At 47.7% G+C, this 18,568-nt stretch overlaps 1 pseudogene; it reads right to left on the reverse strand.

The window, feature by feature from the left end:
- Positions 1 to 511: 511 nt before the first annotated feature.
- Positions 512 to 1,135, reverse strand: LOC136356879 (uncharacterized; annotated as a pseudogene).
- Between the last annotated feature and the right edge of the window lie 17,433 nt (positions 1,136 to 18,568).

Raw genomic sequence — 18,568 nt, forward strand, 5'->3', positions numbered from 1 at the left:
GCCGGTCAGGGGGCGAGTGGACAGATCGTTCGCTGTGATCCCTGCTCCTGCGATTGGATCCCTCGCCGACGACACTAAGGCTTGGTTGGTGATAGTCTTGAGATCGAAGAGGTGGAACTCGGCTGCCGGTCGGCGTGCGGATGCTCGTGGAGTTAACTGGGACCGAGACGGTGATCATGGCCTTGGTCTAGTTCAAGATGTTGACGACGTGATCGGCCTGATTGAGTGCGCCTTCCTTGAGGAGGGTATCGAGGAGGGTGATCGCTGCAACCGTGTTCTGCTGAGGGGTGCGAAAAACCATCGTCCCCTCGACATCTTGTTGCCTGATGAGTTCTCGTGCTCGTCGCCCGGATTCCAAGGTGCGCTGTCGTCGATCCTCAGCCTCCTTCGCAGCCCGCTCGCGATCTTGTTGTTCACGCTGCAATCGTTCTCGCTCTTGTCGTTGTCGTTCTTCCTCCAGTCGGTGACGTTCAGCTTCTTGTCGTGTGCACTCTTCTTCCGCTTCTCGGGTTCACCACTGTTCCGCCGTCTCGTTGTCGGCCATGAATACGCCAAAGAAGAGAGGCGTGTAGTCGTCTTCGTAGCTTTCGTCGAAGTCGTCGAAGTTGCTGAAGTCATAGCGATAGCCGAAGTCGTCGTACTCGAGGATCTCCGTTGGTCGAGAACTGACGCCGGGGGAGCTGAGGTAGCCGTCCAATTCTTCCGTCGAGACCGTCCCGAGAGGTTGGAGTATAACGCCGACTTCCCTAGAGTTAGATTGGATTGAAGCCGAAGCTGGGTCCCGTCTAGGCCTTCGGGGAGAAGACGCCTTGGTGGTGAAGACAGCGGCCAGATCATTGGGGAGTCTCATCAGGATTGAGGGATAGGGCCCATCGTCTTGATCAGGTCGTGCTGGAGTAGATTGGATCTCGTCCAAGTGGTTTGAAGCCGACTCGATCGAGATGATCTTGGGGTAGATCTCGGCCGAGTTCGGAATACCGAACGGGGCGGAGACCTAGCCTCTCCTCGACTGGTTCGGATCCGAGTCAAGGAGAGAAATCTTGCCGAAGTCGTTGGTGATGAAGTCGAGGCTGCCAAACCGGAACGCCTGCCTGGGAGGGAAGACAAAGTCGTCGATGCCGGAGACGAAACCCATCGCACTAATCAGCGAAAAACTTGACACTACCCCTACCTAGCGCGCCAACTGTCGAAACAAGATTTCGGCAATACTAAAAGGGGGTGGCTATTGAGCTAGAAAAGTGGATGGGTTTAGAGACAAGAAAGTTTATACAGGTTCATGCCTTCTTAATAAGAAGTAATACCCTACTCCTATCCGGGGATTGATCCGCCGAGTGTATTATTGATCGTATGATCTGGGAGTAAAAAGTCATACCCCAAGAGGCGCCCGGACCCCTCCTTATATAGGCGAAGGAGTCCGTATTACAAAATACAGCCCATATCCCTAACGGAATAGGTAGTTACAAATATGGCCTAATCGTAACCGACTTGGATCCCGGGTATTTCCTTAACATACAAGTTTGGAACTTAACCCAAGTCTCCTTAAAGATATTCTATCTATACATGGCACCCCATACCCAGTCGGATTATACATGCCGTGTAGGTATGGGGTATCCATAATCTCCACAAGTATGCTCAACCATGTTGAGGCTCTGTTTGTCGCACTGTACCACTAACTTGGCGTTTCCCTGGATAGTGATTATCCCTTTTGGTCCTGGCATTTCGAGCACTTGATAAGCATAGTGGGACGCTGCCATGAGCTTTGCGAGTGCAGTTCTCCCTATGATGGCGTTGTATGCAGTGTCGAACTCTACGACATCAAAGGTGATCTGCTCTGTTCGGAAGTTGTCGGCTTGTCCAAAGGTGATGGCCATGGGTATTGTGATCTTACCCAATGGCTTAGATGATGATTCTGGAGTGATTCCATGGAAGGGCTAATCTGTAGGCGCCAGCTCGCTTCGTGGTATCCCCATGGCATCTAAGGTATTGGCGAAAAGCAGGTTAATGGAACTACCACCATCGATGAAAACCCGTGCTACCATGATGTTCCGAATAGTGCGCTCGACCACGATCAGATATCTGCCAGGTCCGGTTGCAATTTTCGGGTGGTCCGCCTGCAAGAACTCGATCTTGTGTTGGGACCATCTCATCTTGGGACCATCTCATCTTGTGTTGGGACCATCTCATCTTGGGACCATCTCATCTTGTGTTCGGCAATATGAAAAAGGGGTAGCGCACGAGACCTAAAAGTGGATGGATGCGGAGACAAAGGATTAAGACAGGTTCAGGCCCTCTCAATGAGAGGTAATACCCTACTCCTGTTTGGGGATTTGAATCCGTCGAGTATGTATAGATCTGACGATCTAGTTGTCTCATGCCCCCTAGAGGGCTTCCTGCCCACCTTATATAGGATGGGGGCGGGATTACAAGATAGAAACCTTAACCAATACGGTATCGGTTTCCTAAATCTATTTTACAATATTATCAAATCAGGACTTTAGGCCGCTCCATAATATAAAAGGAAACGTAATACCCAAGTCATGATCGGTTACATATTCCATAGATATAAGCTATCCCCTATGACTAATCGGATAACCATGCCGTGTGGGTATGGGGTACCCATAATCTCCACAGTAGCCCCTGAGACCTTCACAGTCGTAAAGATAATCTTTTCTTGAACTAGATTACTTCAAAGCCGAGTGCTTCAATCATCTCCGCCATGATCTCCCGAGTGCTTTTACCAAATATGAAGACTGTGGAGGGCTAAAAAATAAAGTCAGGTGCATCGAATAGATGTACCTAATAGATGCACCAACTGAGTGGTTTTGATAATTGTAGTCAACCAAGCGACTTGATATTAATATGTAGCATATGCGGTGTGAATCCTTGAACGACATGATCCGAGTGATATACCGACTGCTTTGTAAAATATGATGAGTGTAACCTAAAGTTGGCTACATTATTGAAAATTCACATAGCAAAACAGCTATAAAGAAGCTTGAATGCCGTGAATAAAGAAATTTCCAAAGTATTGGGCATACGCCATGCGCACACTGCTTTAACAGATGTGCTTAAGTCCCTAAAAGACACATGGTTTCACCACACCCAGAAATATACGGCATATGTGGTGTAAAATCCGAGTAAATAAACTCATAAAGGATTTACCAACCACCTAGAAAATGACCAAGATATATAATCAGCCTAAGCCATAATATTGGTCAATAAAAATGCACACTTACGTGGCAAAAAGCAACGATATTGTATCCAATCAATTGCTTGATAAACCCAAACAGCGCCATGACTATATAAAAAAGTCAGCGGGGCAGCTATATAAAGCTTTACTGTTTGACACCTTTTAAGATGCATTGTACCAACTCCTAAAAAGTTGAGTAACTGCGGTATAAAAGGATTTTAAGGTATTGGGCACTTGATCACGCGCACTTTGGCCTAAGCAAAAAGTGCCTAAGTCCCTAAAAGAACGTGACAGGCCACACCTGAAAATATGGGCTGTAGACATATTAGGCCTAGGCCAAAAAAATATGCCTTCGACACCCTTTAAAGGATGACGCATATAACATGCTCCCGAGTAGTAAATCTTCCGGGTGATATAGACCAAGTGTTGCTCATATCAATAGCTTCTGATATGAGTGATTATCCCTTATGAGATACTCCAAAATAGATATAATAATTGAATCCCGACCGCCTTATGGGGAATAATAAATAGTCCAGTCTTTGAGCATAGAAAATAGACCCATGATCATTAAATTCATGTTGCATGTATCCGAAACAAGTCCAAATTGAAGGTATGATACTGGTGTTTGAGGTAGTAAGCCCCTGAGTATATAGCTTGTCCTTTTGGAGTAGTTGAAATTATCCATCGGTGATAGCTGATGCAATCGGCATGGAAGCGAAGAAACCAGTCAGCAGCAGTCAGATCAACTAACAGTGAAGATGAATGCACCCAGCAATAGCGACAGAGTTTTGTAGCCTTGGTGACGAAATAATCAGTCGGAGACGACGAGGCGGTCGGTCGGTGAAGACGTAGACGCCCAACAGACGGCGGCATAATAGGCCAGCCGTGTAGGCGGAGACACCAGTCGGCGGCGGCGAAGGCAAGCCGGTCGGTGAAGACGTAGACGCCCAACAGACGGCGGCATAATAGGCCAGCCGTGCAGGCGAAGACACCAGTCGGCGGCAGACGAGGCGGCCGGTCGGTGAAGACGTAGACGCCCAACAGACGGCGGCATAATAGGCCAGCCGTGCAGGCAGAGACACCAGTCGGCGGCAGACGAGGCGGCCGGTCGGTGAAGACGTAGACGCCCAACAACGGCGGCATAATAGGCCAGCCGTGCAGGCGGAGACACCAGTCGGCGGTAGACGAGGCGGCCGGTCGGTGAAGACGTAGACGCCCAACAGACGGCGACATAATAGGCCAGCCGTGCAGGCGGAGACACCAGTCGGCGGCAGATGAGGCGGCCGGTCGGTGAAGATGTAGACGCCCAACAGACAGCGGCATAATAGGCCAGCCGTGCAGGCGGAGACACCAGCCGGCGGCAGACGAAGGCAAGCCGATAGTGATGTTCTGACTGATCCATTCCTGAAGCGTAGGAGATAAGCTTAAAGCCGTGAATCCCTTTTATGCATATCTGGATCTGGATCCTACAGAACAAACAGATAGGATGAGTAGTATCTGATGTAAATATAATACTCGAGAAAAATGCAAGTATTTTAAAATATTTATAAATATGTATTTCTTCTCTTGTCAATTTTGATTTCTCCGAGCAGATGACTCATTACGTTTAAACACTCTGCCCGACTAGTCATAGCCACCAAGCACCGGGAGTCGGCCTAAGCACTTCCCAAACATGCATATGAGTGACATGAGTTCGTCATTAATGGAACAAAGTTTCATGGGTCAGAGTTTACTACTCGGGTACTTTTGCAATTATTAAGAGCAGAAAATAAATTATCTTATCTCTATGCTTTTGATTTATTCCGAATAATGCTTAGCACCTTGCGTTATTCGGTCCATCCAACAAGCCCTCGGGTGCTAGGAATCGGCCCAAAGGCAACTATCCATTGGCAAACCAAACGGAAAGCATAGGAAGATGGAACTCCATAACTCGATAGGCACTTTTGTACTCAGAATAAGTCGCAAGCAATCAAGATAAATATTATGAAAATTGTTTAAAAAATATGATATAACATTTGTAGCCCCCGACTCACTAGTCAACAGCGAACCAGTTGATATAGTGAGGCAAAGGAAAAGGTAAAATATCATATAAAGAATAAAACAAATGATGACTTAGCTTTGTCGTATTCCCTCGGTGACAGCAGAAGTAGCCGATGTGGGAATGAAGCAGTCTATCAGTGGTGACAAAAACACCAGTCGGTGCCAGTGGAACCAAGCCAGTGGTGTAGATAATGAAGCCCATTAACGGCGGCGAAGTCCGCCAACCGTATAGGCGAAAACACCAGTCAGTGGCGGCAGAGGCAGGCCGGCGGTGAAGTCGTAGACGCCCAACAGCGGCGGCATAATAGACCAGCCGTGCAGGCGGAAACACCAGTCGGCGGCGGTGAAGGCCAGCCGGTCGGTGAAGACGTAGACGCCCATGTATGGTGGTGTGACCAACCAACCGTATAGGCGAGGACACCAGTCGACGGACGCCCAACAACGGTAGCATATAATAGGCCAGCCGTGCAGACGGAAACACCAGTCGGCAGCGGACGAGGCAGCCGGTCGGTGAAAACATGGACGCCCATGAATGGTGGTGTGACCAACCAACCGTATAGGCGAGGACACCGGTCGGTGGCGACGGAGGCAGGCCGGCGGTGATGATGGCGGAGGCAAGCCGGCAACGATGAAGTCAGGGAACGGAGAAACAGCTTCGCACTCCAGCCGGTCTATCCATGTGGTAGCATGCGACGTCTGCCCAGCTCGTTGGTTTGACTCTGTCGACTCGTCCTCCTGGCGACGTGCCTCTGTGCATTTAGATCAGGCACTCGTGTACAGCTCGGACAGAGGTGGATTGATCGATACCATCCGGTGATTAAATCAAGTAGTAGTTGCATGAATCTTAATTACTCCATATTAGACAACGTTGCCTATGCATGGCGGCAAAGTCCAAGCTCCCAAAACAAACAAATTTGCCTGGGAATAACGATAGTATATATGCTGGTGCTTCAGTAATTGGAGACACGTGCTGCAAAGTCTGCTAATTATAATTCCAGATAAATCTGTTGTCAGTGGATTCCGCTATATGCATGTATATTGTATACATGGCGAAATCGCACACGATTACTATTCCGATTGGATAGATGACTGCCTTCCGTCGTTCTGCGTCTGGCTAATCGCAGCTGAGTTGAAATCAGGCCGAACGGATAATTGGCGTGGGACTCGTCCTGGCAATGATCGGATTCCGACGGCGGCAAGGCATGTATATATATGGTATTTGATCTTGAACTGAGGTCTTCCAAGGAGGTATTGACGGCGGCGGAAATTGAATCCATCGAACATGTCGAGGCGGAAATTGAATCCATCGAACATGTCGAGACTGATCTTCCCGGCTAGATTGGATCCGAGTCGAAGAGCAAGAGCATGTTGAAGTGGTCGGCGAAAAAAACTCCCGAAGCGAAGATGAATTCGGTGACTCATGAAGTTGATTCCATCGCACTTGTCGACAGGTAACTCGACGCAACCCCTACCTGGCGCGTCAACTGTCGAAACAAATTTTCGGCAATATGAAAAGGGGGTAGAGCACGAGACCTAAAAGTGGATGGATGTGGAGACAAAGGATTTAGACAGGTTCAGGCCCTCTCGATGAGAGGTAATACCCTACTCCTGTTTGGGGATTTGAATCCGCCGGGTGTATATTGATCTGACGATCAGTTTGTGTCATGTCCCCTAGAGGGCTTCCTGCCCACCTTATATAGGATGGGGGGCAAGATTACAAGATAGAAACCTTAACCAATACGGTATCGGTTTCCTAAATCTATTTTACAATATTATCAAATCAGGACTTTAGGCCGCTCCATAATATAAAAGGAAACGTAATACCCAAGTCATGATCAGTTACATATTCCATAGATATAAGCTATCCCCTATGACTAGTCGGATAACCATGCCGTGTGGGTATGGGGTACCCATAATCTCCACAGTAGCCCCTGAGACCTTCACAGTCGGAAAGATAATCTTCTCTCGAACTAGATTACTCCAAAGCCGAGTGCTTCAATCATCTTCGCCATGATCTTCCGAGTACTTTTACCAAATATGAAGACTGTGGAGGGCTGAAAAATAAAGTCAGGTGCATCGAATAGATGTACCTAATAGATGCACCAACTGAGTGGTTTTGATAATTGTAGTCAACCAAGTGACTTAATATTAATATATAGCATATGCGGTGTGAATCCCTGAATAACATGATTCGAGTGATATACCGACTGCTTTGACAGATGTGCTTGAGTCCCTAAAAGACACATGGTTTCACCACACCTGGAAATATATGGCATATGTGGTATAAAATCCGAGTAAATAAACTCATAAGGATTTATCAATCGTCCGGAAAATGACCAAAATATATAATCAGCCTAAGCCATAATATTGGTCAATAAAAATGCACACTTACGTGGCAAAAAGCAATGATGTTGTATCCAATCAATTGCTTGATAAACCCAAACAGCGCCATGACTATATAAAAAAGTTAGCAGGGCAGCTATATAAAGCTTTATTGTTTGACACCTTTTAAAATGCATTGTACCAACTCCTAAAAAGTTGAGTAACTGCGGTATAAAAGGATTTTAAAGTATTGGGCACTAGATCACGCGCACTTTGGCCTAACCAAAAAGTGCCTAAGTCCCTAAAAGAACGTGACAGGCCACACCTGAAAATATGGGCTGCAGACATATTAGGCCTAGGCCAAAAAATATACCTTCGACACCCTTTAAAGGATGACGCATATAACATGCTCCCGAGTAGTAAATCTTCCGGGTGATATAGACCAAGTGTAGCTCATATCAATAGCTTCTAATCTGAGTGATTATCCCTTATGGGATACTCCAAAATAGATATAATAATTGAATCCCGACTGGCGCAAGTATTCGGTTGATAGCCCTTACGGGGAATAATGAGTAGTCCAGTCTTTGAGCATAGAAAATAGACCCATGATCATAAATTCATGTTGCATGTATCCAGAGCAAGTCCAAATTAAAGGTATGATACTTGTGTTTGAGCTAGTAAGCCCCTGAGCACATAGTCACAATTGTTCATTGATGGTAGCTGACGCAGTTGGCATAGAGACAAGACTACCAATATAGAGGCGAAGAAACCAGTCGGCAACAGTCAGGTCAGCCAGCAATGAATATGAAGGCGCCCAGCGATAAAGTTGTGTAGCCATGGCAGTGAAATAATCAGTCGGTGATAGACGATGCAGCTGGTGAAGAAGATGAAGATGCCCATTAGTGGCGACATAATAAGCCATCCATGAAGGCAAGGATACCGGTCGGTGGTGACAAAAGCAAGCCGACAGTGAAGATGTAGACATGCATCAAAGGCGATGACGAAATCCACCAATCATGAAGATGAAGAAAAATAGTCGACGGCGACAAACACAACCGACATGATGAAGATGATGATGTCAGTGATCCAGTCAATAGTAGTATTGCGGCCGATGATAATGACGAAGACGCTCATCAGTGTTTGCATAGTAGGTCAACCATGACGGTGAAATAACAAGCTGGCAATGATGAAAGCAACTGGAGGCGAAGACGTAGTCACCCATTAGCAACGGCAGAGATGTCAGGACCGATGAAGTAAAGGTGCTGGTGATGATGTCAGTGACAATAATCCATCAAACTGTTGAGAAGATATCAAAGCTCGAGTAGTTTCCTTGATGCGAGCGTGTGCATAAAGAAGATTGATGCAACGCTCCTTGATTTATGAAGATGGCAGTAGAACTTGGTGTTATAGCTGTTGCAGATGCTTCATTTGGAGGAAAATAAATGATGTTGTCCAACTCGTTGAATCTGAGTTAATTGGTTGATAACTCCAAACTCCCGAACATGTAGATTAAATCTTGAACTTGATACTTGAGAATTTTGGAATAGATTGTGGCGGCGTGGAGAAGCCAAAATTGCCGGTGTAATAATTAGAGTCGCTGAAATTAAATGTCGGCTCTGAAGCAAAGACGAAGATAATAACTCCCAGAGTTGACTCGTCGATTGATTGATTGCTTCATCTTGCCATAAAGCTTGTCGAATTTTGAGAGTCTTGTATTTGTGTAGCCCCCGACTCTTTGGTTAGTTGGGAAACAACTGAACATAGAGTCGAGAATTGTAGCTTCTTGTCGTCGAGTACTCATTGCTTGAGTAAAGATGCATGTTGAAGATGTCCGAGTAGAAATATTGAAGATTGGAACACCACTTGTTGTAATAAAATAACACGGCATCATATTTGGTGACGCATGCCGAGATGTCGAAGCTCTTGTAGACGTCGTGGTTGGTGAAGTAGCAAAACTTGCGAAGTAGCGGCAATAGAGTTTGCCGGTGCCGAAGATAATGAAGATGAAGTCGCTCCACCATGATGATAAAGTTGCATAGCCATGATGAAGTGAATACGAGTCGACGGCAACATAAACAAACCAGTAGCAAAAACGCATAGTTATGAAGATAAAAGCACCAGTCGGTGGCGGCATAACCAGTCGGCGACGGAAGACGATGATGTCCATCAGTAGTGGTAGCAGTCGGCAGCAGACGTAGGCAGCTTGTGTTGAAGATGCTGACGCCTATTAGCGGTGACGGTGATGTAACCAGCCATGAAGAAGATAGCATCAGTTAGCGTCATAACAGGTCAACCGTGCAGGTGGTGACACCAGTCGGCGGCGGATGAGGCAGCCGGTCGGTGAAGCAGCCGGTCGGTGAAGACGTAGACGCCCAACAACGGCGGCATAATAGGCCAGCCGTGCAGGCGGAAACACCAGTCGGCGGCGGACGAGGCGGCCGGTCAGTAAAGACGTAGACGCCCAACAAAGGCGGCATAATAGGCTAGCCGTACAGGCGGACACACCAGTCGGCGGCGGACGAGGCGGCCGGTCGGTGAAGACGTAGACGCCCAACAACGGCGGCATAAAAGGCCAGCCGTGCAGACGGAAACACCAATCGGTGGTGGACGAGGCGGCCGGTCGGTGAAGACGTAGACACCCAACAATGGAGGCATAATAGGCCAGCCGTGCAGGCGGAAACACCAGTCGGCGGCGGACGAGGCGGCCGGTCGGTGAAGACGTAGACGCCCAACAACGGCGGTATAATAGGCCAGCCGTGCAGGCGGAAACACCAGTCGGCGGCGGACGAGGCAAGCCGGTGGTGATGTTCTGACTGATCCATTCCTGGAGCGTAAGAGATAAGCTTAAAGCCATAAATCCCTTTTATGCATATCTGGATCTGGATCCTGCAGAACAAACATATGGGATGAGTAGTATCTGATATAAATATAATACTCGAGAAAAATTCAAGTATTTTAAAATGTTTATAAATATGTATTTCTCCTCTTGTCAATTTTGATTTCCCCGAGCAGATGACTCCTTACGTTTACACGCTCTGCCCTACTAGTCATAGCCCCCAAGCACTGGGAGTCGGCCTAGTCACTTCCCAAACATGCATATGAGTGACATGAGTTCGTCATTAATAGAACAAAGTTTCATGGATCGGAGTTTACTACTCAGGTACTTTTGCAATTGTTAAGAGCAGAAAATAAATTTATCTTATCTCTATGCTTTTGATTTGTTCCGAATAATACTTAGCACCTTGCGTTATTCGGTCCATCCAACGAGCCCCCGGGTGCTAGGAATCGGCCCAAAGGCAACTATCCATTGGCAAACCAAATGGCAAGCATAGAAAGATGGAACTCCATAACTCGATAGGCACTTTTGTACTCAGATTATGTCACGAGCAATCGAGATAAATATTATGAAAATTGTTTAAAAAATATGATATAACATATATAGCCCCCGACTCAGTAGTCAACGTCGAACCAGTTGATGTAGTGAGGCAGAGGAAAAGGAAAATATCATATAAAGAAAATTAATGATGACTTAGCTTTGTAATATTCCCCTTGGTGATGGCAGAGGTGGCCAATGTGAGAAAAAAAGTCGTCCATCAATAACAATGAAGACACCAGTCGGCGGCGACGAAGGCGGTTGATGGTGAAAGCGAAGATGCCCACCAACGGCGGCATAATAGGCCAGCCGTGTAGGCGGAGACACCAGTCAACGGCGGCGAAGGCAAGCCGATTGGTGATTAGATGATGTCACCCAGGAACAGTGGCAAAGTCATGTTGCCACGAAGGCATATATGCACAAAAAGAGCAAACCAATCTGGTTAGTACCAACAAACAGAATAGTTATAGATATATAGACAAATATATGCTCCTGTTGGCATGGGCGATTGTGTTGATAGCGCCATGATTAGTTGAGGCGTGCTGACATGGATTCCGGCCGAAACAATCGCTAGGTGACATTCATGTGACAGCACAATTAATAACTGTCACGCCCAGCCACGGACAACCGGTTGATCTTGGTCAGCATATACATACATGCAAAGAAAACGATTAGTAGATTAATCTGTTATCAAGCATAAAAGCATGTATATAAGCATATGTATATATCAATGTATGGCTCAGAGCTCCTTGTAATCGGCTGCTCTTATATGCCCCTGGTAATCAGCAATGCTTCTCGCGTGAAGACTGCCGGTTAACCTATGCTGGCGTGTAGATCGGTACAGAGCGCGAACGGAATTACATCAGCAGGACACATGAGGTCGCCGACCGAGTGGCAGATTAAAACCGTTGAACTCATTGAGATGAAGGTTGAAACCGTCGAACTCATTGAGATCGATCTCAGCACATCTCCAGAAATTGATTCCATCGCACTTCTCGATGGAAAGCTCAACGCAACCCCTACCTGACGCGCCAACTGTCAAAACAAATTTTCGGCAATATGAAAAGGGGGTAGCGCATGAGACCTAAAAGTGGATGGATGCGGAGACAAAGGATTTAGACAGGTTCAGGCCCTCTCGATGAGAGGTAATACCCTACTCCTGTTTGGGGATTTGAATCCGCCGGGTGTATATTGATCTGACGATCAGTTTGTGTCATGCCCCCTAGAGGGCCTCCTGCCCACCTTATATAGGATGGGGGGCAAGATTACAAGATAGAAACCTTAACCAATACGGTATCGGTTTCCTAAATCTATTTTACAATATTATCAAATCAGGACTTTAGGCCGCTCCATAATATAAAAGGAAACGTAATACCCAAGTCATGATCGGTTACATATTCTATAGATATAAGCTATCCCCTATGACTAGTCGGATAACCATGCCGTGTGGGTATGGGGTACCCATAATCTCCACAGTAGCCCCCTGCGACGTGGAGCAGACTTCGCGTTCTATATTTTTGTACTCCCTCTTTGAGGTGTAAGATGTAGAACCGCTAAAGATGTGTGAGACGTGGAGGTCGTATTCTAGGAATACGGAGTCAGAGTCGGAAGTGGCCGTCTCAACAATCGTTTCGACAACACGTACTCTCTTTCCCCTCTCGATTGCTAGTTGTCGCGCGAGCTCCTTTTTGAAGACGCAACAATCTTCAATGGAGTGACTGTTCGTCTTGTGTATAGGGCACCATTGTTTCCGTGAGTCATCGTTCTGGGCGTTTGGGCGCTTGGGTGGGTCCGTTTGTGTAACAACCCAGCGCCCGGAAACGGTATTGGGTCATCTCATTTAGTTGGACCACACCTAACACTATTAACTCACTTGCGTTTTTGTCCTCGCTTCACGCAAAAGGTTCGAACCGGAGTTAACAACCTCCAGGCTCCCATCCTTATAAGCTGCTGCTGCTCTAGCTGAAGTAGCGAGGTGGTACTAAACTCGGCTGCTACAGTGCCGCGAGCTACTACTGCTGCACTTCTGCATGCACGGACACTATTAACTCACTTGCATTTTCGTCCTCGCTTCATGCAAAAGGTTCAAACCGGACTTAACAGGACCCCATCCTTATAAGCTGCTGCTGCTCTGGCTGAAGTAGCGAGGTAGTACTAAACTCGGGTGCTACAGTGCCGAGTACTGCTACAGTACCGCAAGCTGCTACTGCTGCTGTCTGCTGCGCTGCTGCATGCACGGACGGCCCAGCCCAGCTGTTGCTTGCTCACATGGGCCGGACAAGGCCCAAGGCCAGCTAGCTTGCTCTTTTTTTTAGGGTGTTACAGTTTGCTCAGCAGCGAGGACCTCTTCCGAGGGTTTGCGCTTCCCACAATTATGACTTCTCTTCTTGCTCAACTCTGGTGCGTCTTTATTGGCTGGTGTCACGCCCGGAAAATATCTTTCCCGAACGCTCATATATTAATCCCCATCCCAGGAAAAGCCAGGGTACACCACACAAACATGATACAAAAGACACATCTTTATTAATTATCACGATAATATTTACATTATTACAAAGGCACATAAGGCCTAACAATCAAAGAAAAACAGCAGTGTACTAGCGGGCCTAGGGCTTCATCTTCACAGGCGTTCAACTGGGGTATAAGCCAAGACTCCATCTAAAACTTCCTCTTCAAGACGCTTCTCTGACTGGAGGGGGAAAGATTGAGCAAGGATGAGTACAACCACCGTACTCAGCAAGCCACACCGGGAAAATGCACTTAATGCAAGGGAGTACAAGGATTCATTTATAAGGGTTATTTTGCAGTAAACAAGCACTTCAAACATTTAGTTATTTAAAGGCATTTTAATAAAATCACATCCTATCTCTAGTCAAATTACTACCAAGTCGTGCTACAACGCAAACTTACATGGGCCGCGCAACGATGCGAACCCACTTAAGGCGCGCTACGACCCGACCTTACCTTAACCCAACCCACAGGCTCCAACCATGTGTTCCAACTCTACAGACAGAAACCACTAACTTTGGGTCATTGCTCCGCTTGCCCATAACCAAGGGCGCGGCTATTCGAATAAATTTAACCTTGGCCAGAGGTGTACATCTTTACCCACAAGACACAGTCTTGACTACACGTCAATCGTGCATCGTGATGCCGGAAAGGTACCCGAAGAGCCAAGATCACCACATAACCCATCGTTTAGTATTGTCCTAAACAAAGAAGACCGACATAAACTTCCACGGCCAGTAGACTCTGGGACAGGTGGATAGTCTATGCCCCTGGGCGCAACTGCCAGGAATGTCCATTGCAAACTAGACATGTGGTACTACGGAATATGCTTTGCAATCATGCCCCGAAGACCAGTCCTTATGTCGGCTGAGGTAGGACAAACAAAACCATGCACCTCGAGCCCAGCTGAAAATGAGTTTGGGAATTTTGAAAGGGGAGATCCAACCTGTCTAGGCTAACAAGCCTCTAATCCATCATTATCAAGATTATAGAGTCATTCCCAAAGTCTAGATTATTATAAAACAACTAAAATTTTCTAATTAAGCAGGGCTAAGCATAATCCTAAAATGTCTAGTAAGCACCACATATAGAGTTCTCACTAGCTGGTTTTTGTTACCTAGGGTTGTCAAAGGTAAATACACAATATTCAATAAGTAAAGCCATAACATGGAAATGTAGGAATGGCTAATTAAAACAGTTATAACGCGGTAAATTTAATAAAGCGAATGCAATAATTTAATTAAAATACTTTTCGCAAATGGGATTCAATATGCTCCAGGAGAGCGTGACTTGCCTTGCTCCGAGAAAAGGAGGGCTTCGGAAGCTTCTGCGACAAACTCGAACGGCACCGCAGGAGACTCCAAAATGACAGGAACTACACGAACAACACAACAAGGCTACAACGCTAAGAAAGAAACAAGAACAATACATAAAAACAACAAATACAGGATCTTTAAGTTATAACAAAAATTAGACAATTTGGACGGGTCAATTTGGAGATCGTATGGCCGAGAAAGGACCATCCGAATTTTAGGTGCAATTAAAGTGGAAATTTCTGAGTTGTTTAATTATTATTAAACCATTAAATAATGTGTTCTTCAACATCGCTCGAGGAAACAAAGGACCGAACGACTGGTAGCTAAGACCCACTGGTCAGACGGCTAGCTCACCGTGGACCGGGTTCACAGAGACGATCCACGGGAAGGACGAGTGAGACCGTACGTGTCAACCAAAGCAAGTGGCCGACAAGCGGGGACTCACACGAGTGCCACACGGGTTGCACACGTGCGCAAGCACGAGGCGGCAACACGGGCACACGACGACAACTACCACCCGTGCACGTCAAGACCACACAAACGATGGCCGATGCCGGCGCACTGGACCGGAGCCGACAAAAGCACGACGAGCATGGGGCGACGTGGGGAGGACGAGGACGGGGCAGCGAGGAGAGGGGTCCTTACCACCACGCACGAGGCGAGGAAACGATGACGATGACCGACGACGAACGGAGGAGACTGGCGGCGACGAACAGGGCGACGACTCAAGGAGGATGACTTCGGTGGCGACCCTTGCATGGAGGCGAGGATGGGCTTGGTGCAGTGACGACGATCGAACGACCTTGACGATGACGGCGGCTTTGGCTTGGTGAAGAGGCGGACGACGATAGGATCAGCTTGACAGGAACGGCAGCCGAAGGGGGATGAAGCAGGACCGAGGACGAAGACGAGGCAACGGCCAGGGAGGAGGACGGCGATGTCGGGCGGCACACCGGGGAAGGCGACGGCGCAGCCGGCCATCACAGCGGGTCGACAAGCCGGGGACGACAATGCCACGGCGCACGGGTGCCGCGGCAGGGGTGACGATGGTGGGGGCACACTTCCGGCTTGCCTCGGGTGAAACAGAGGCGAGGCCGGGGGAGAAGGGGTGGCGGATGAGAGGCCGAGGGTGGCAGCGGAAGGGTTTGGCGCGGCTCCAATCGGCGGGGAGGTGCGGCCGGGGCTCGCCGACGCGGTGGAGAGAGAAGGCCGAGCGGGGAGACGGTGGGGAGAGGCTTGGCTTGCGGGGTGAAGGAAAAAGGGGAGGAATGGGAGGGGCGGTGCCATTTTGTAGGCCGGGAGGAGGGAGGGGAACGGCCGAAGGGAGCTCGGCCGGCCATCCATGGCGGTGGTTCAAGGAGGCTTAAATCCGGTGAATTAATACCGAATTAGGCCTTGTTCGGTTACGCCCGGATTCAATCCGGGCCAGGAATGACAAGTATAATAAGAAATTTATGAAAGATACAATGAGAGACCGGGATTTATTCTAGGCCGGAAACCAATTTACTCGTGATATGGACAACAAAACATCCGGATTAGTTCCACACCTCTTGACTAGTGGATTGATTCCCGGTCTCTTATCGTCCCTATCATAAGTAAATTGGTTCCCGGCCCGGAATAAATCCCGGTCTCTTATTGTATCTATCAAAAATTTCTTACTATAATTTCATTCCCGGCCCAGATTGAATCCGGGCATAACCGAACAAGGCCTTAAAGGGGGGGAAAGTTGGGGGAATTGATGAGGAGGAGGAGAGGAACCTATTGAGAGGGAACAACTGGGGAGGGAGATCAAGAGGTGGCGGCGGTGCTTCTGTTCATGGCCGGGGAAAGGAACGGCCGAGCAGGAGGACGAAGACGACTGACAGGCGGGGCCCACGCGGGGGGCGTGCGGTCACCTTGCGTGCGGCGCGCGTGAGGGCGCGGGAGGGGAGCGGCTCGGCTTGGGCTGGGCGAAGCAGGGCGGCCCAGGGAGGAGGGGAGGGCGGCCTGGGCCAAGGCAGGCCGAGAGGAAGAGAGGAGGGAGAGAAAAAGAGAGAGGGAAGGAGAGGAGGACCTTGGCCACGGGCCAAAGCAGAAAAGAGGAGGGAGACTACCGATCGGTCGCCCGATCCAAATCGGCAAAAATCGGGCACTCATATCAGCATGACGTCAGCGCCACGCATGCGTGCAAAACTACTTTAAACTAATTTTTCTCTTAAATTATTTATTCAAATCATAATCCGATTGCACCATTAAATTCGTTGCAATTAAATCTTTAAAACAAGACCACACATGGATATATTCCGATGAAAAAAAATTAGCTTATTATTGAATTATTTTTAAATGTTGCACGATGTTCCACCAAGTATATCGGAATTATTTCACTAAGTGGATCGAAAATGTTTCAATCGTTTAAATCAGGCGTTGTTTCACCTTATATAAAAACAATGTTTCAGCAAATAGTGAAAGAATATTTCAGTTCACTACAACATTAGATCTATACGAAATATTGTGAATATACTAGGTGAAACATTTTTGGTGGAACAAAAAATGAAACAAATTCCCTTAATAGAGGGTTTCCAAAATATGTGGGTGATTTGTTGCAAAAGAATGTTTCGTTCACTGCAACATTAGATCTATACATAGTGAAACATTATGAGTACACTAGGTGAAATATTTTTTGTGGAACAAAAAATAAAATGAATTCCCTTAATAGAGGGTTTCCTCAATATGTGGGTGATTTGTCGCAATAGAGTTAATTGTGTAGATACGTGGTGGGCCAGGGGGCCAACTGCACGCACGCGGGGGGCGGGGGGAGCGCCCAATTTTTGCTCCCCCAGCCGATCGCGCGAGGATAAGCATTTTTGGGGAAAAGGGGGAGGACTTTGGGCCGAAAATAACCCAAAGAGAAGATGGGATTATTTTTAGGTTTTCTATTTTAATTGACTCTGAAATTGGTTTTTGTTGCTTAGAATTATTTCTTGCGCTCTGAAAATTCATGTAAATATTGAGGGCTCCTTTCATACCAAGGAGAATTTAAGACAAATACCCCCAAGCCACATTCGAATTTTTCTTGTACGCATTTTAATGTTTGCCATTTTCTATCGAATTTTAATTAATTATATCGTTCCATTTTAGAGAATGATTTTTAAAACGGGATGAATTTATCAGGACGTGACAGCTGGCTTTTTCTCCTCGCCCACCTTACTTTTTCCTTCCTTTCATCTTAGGGCGTCATCTGCATGAGCGCATCTGTCGATAATTTCAAATAGCTTGCGAGCAGATGTGATCCGTCGTGTCACTAGTTCCTGGGTGGTGTATCGATCTCGGACGCCTGACTTAAACGCGTGGATGACAAAAGCGTCGGAGATTTCAGGGATCGTATTCCTGCACTCATTAAAGAGTCGGATATAGTCCCTCAACGATTCAACTGGGTTGTGAGTTAGAGCGTGCACGTGGCGCTTATATCTTCCCTGGAAATTGGCGACGAACTACTGCCATAAGTCTTCCCACGAAGAGATTGAGTGGGGTGGCCACGTCATCAGGCTCTCTTTCCCCTCCTCTCCCTTCCACCTCCTCTCTCTCTCTCACTCATCTCCTTGGGCAGGCTGACTGGCGATGGGGAGGAGGTCGCCGGGACGATGAGGACCGACGGCCGGCCGGTGACGCGGCGGCGGCGACATGGGAGAAGGGGAGGGAGGCGGCGGCAGGAGCACAGGGGAGATCGAGCACGGCGGCGGGCAGAGTGGGGCGATGGCGAGGCGGAGCAGCACCACACCCCCTTTGCGCCCGGCGTCGTCATCTGGATCGCGTCGTCCCTCCTCCTCGCCCCCTTCGTGC

Source organism: Oryza sativa, chromosome 6 (assembly GCF_034140825.1).
Source record: "Oryza sativa Japonica Group chromosome 6, ASM3414082v1".
NCBI classification, from domain to species: domain Eukaryota; kingdom Viridiplantae; phylum Streptophyta; class Magnoliopsida; order Poales; family Poaceae; genus Oryza; species Oryza sativa.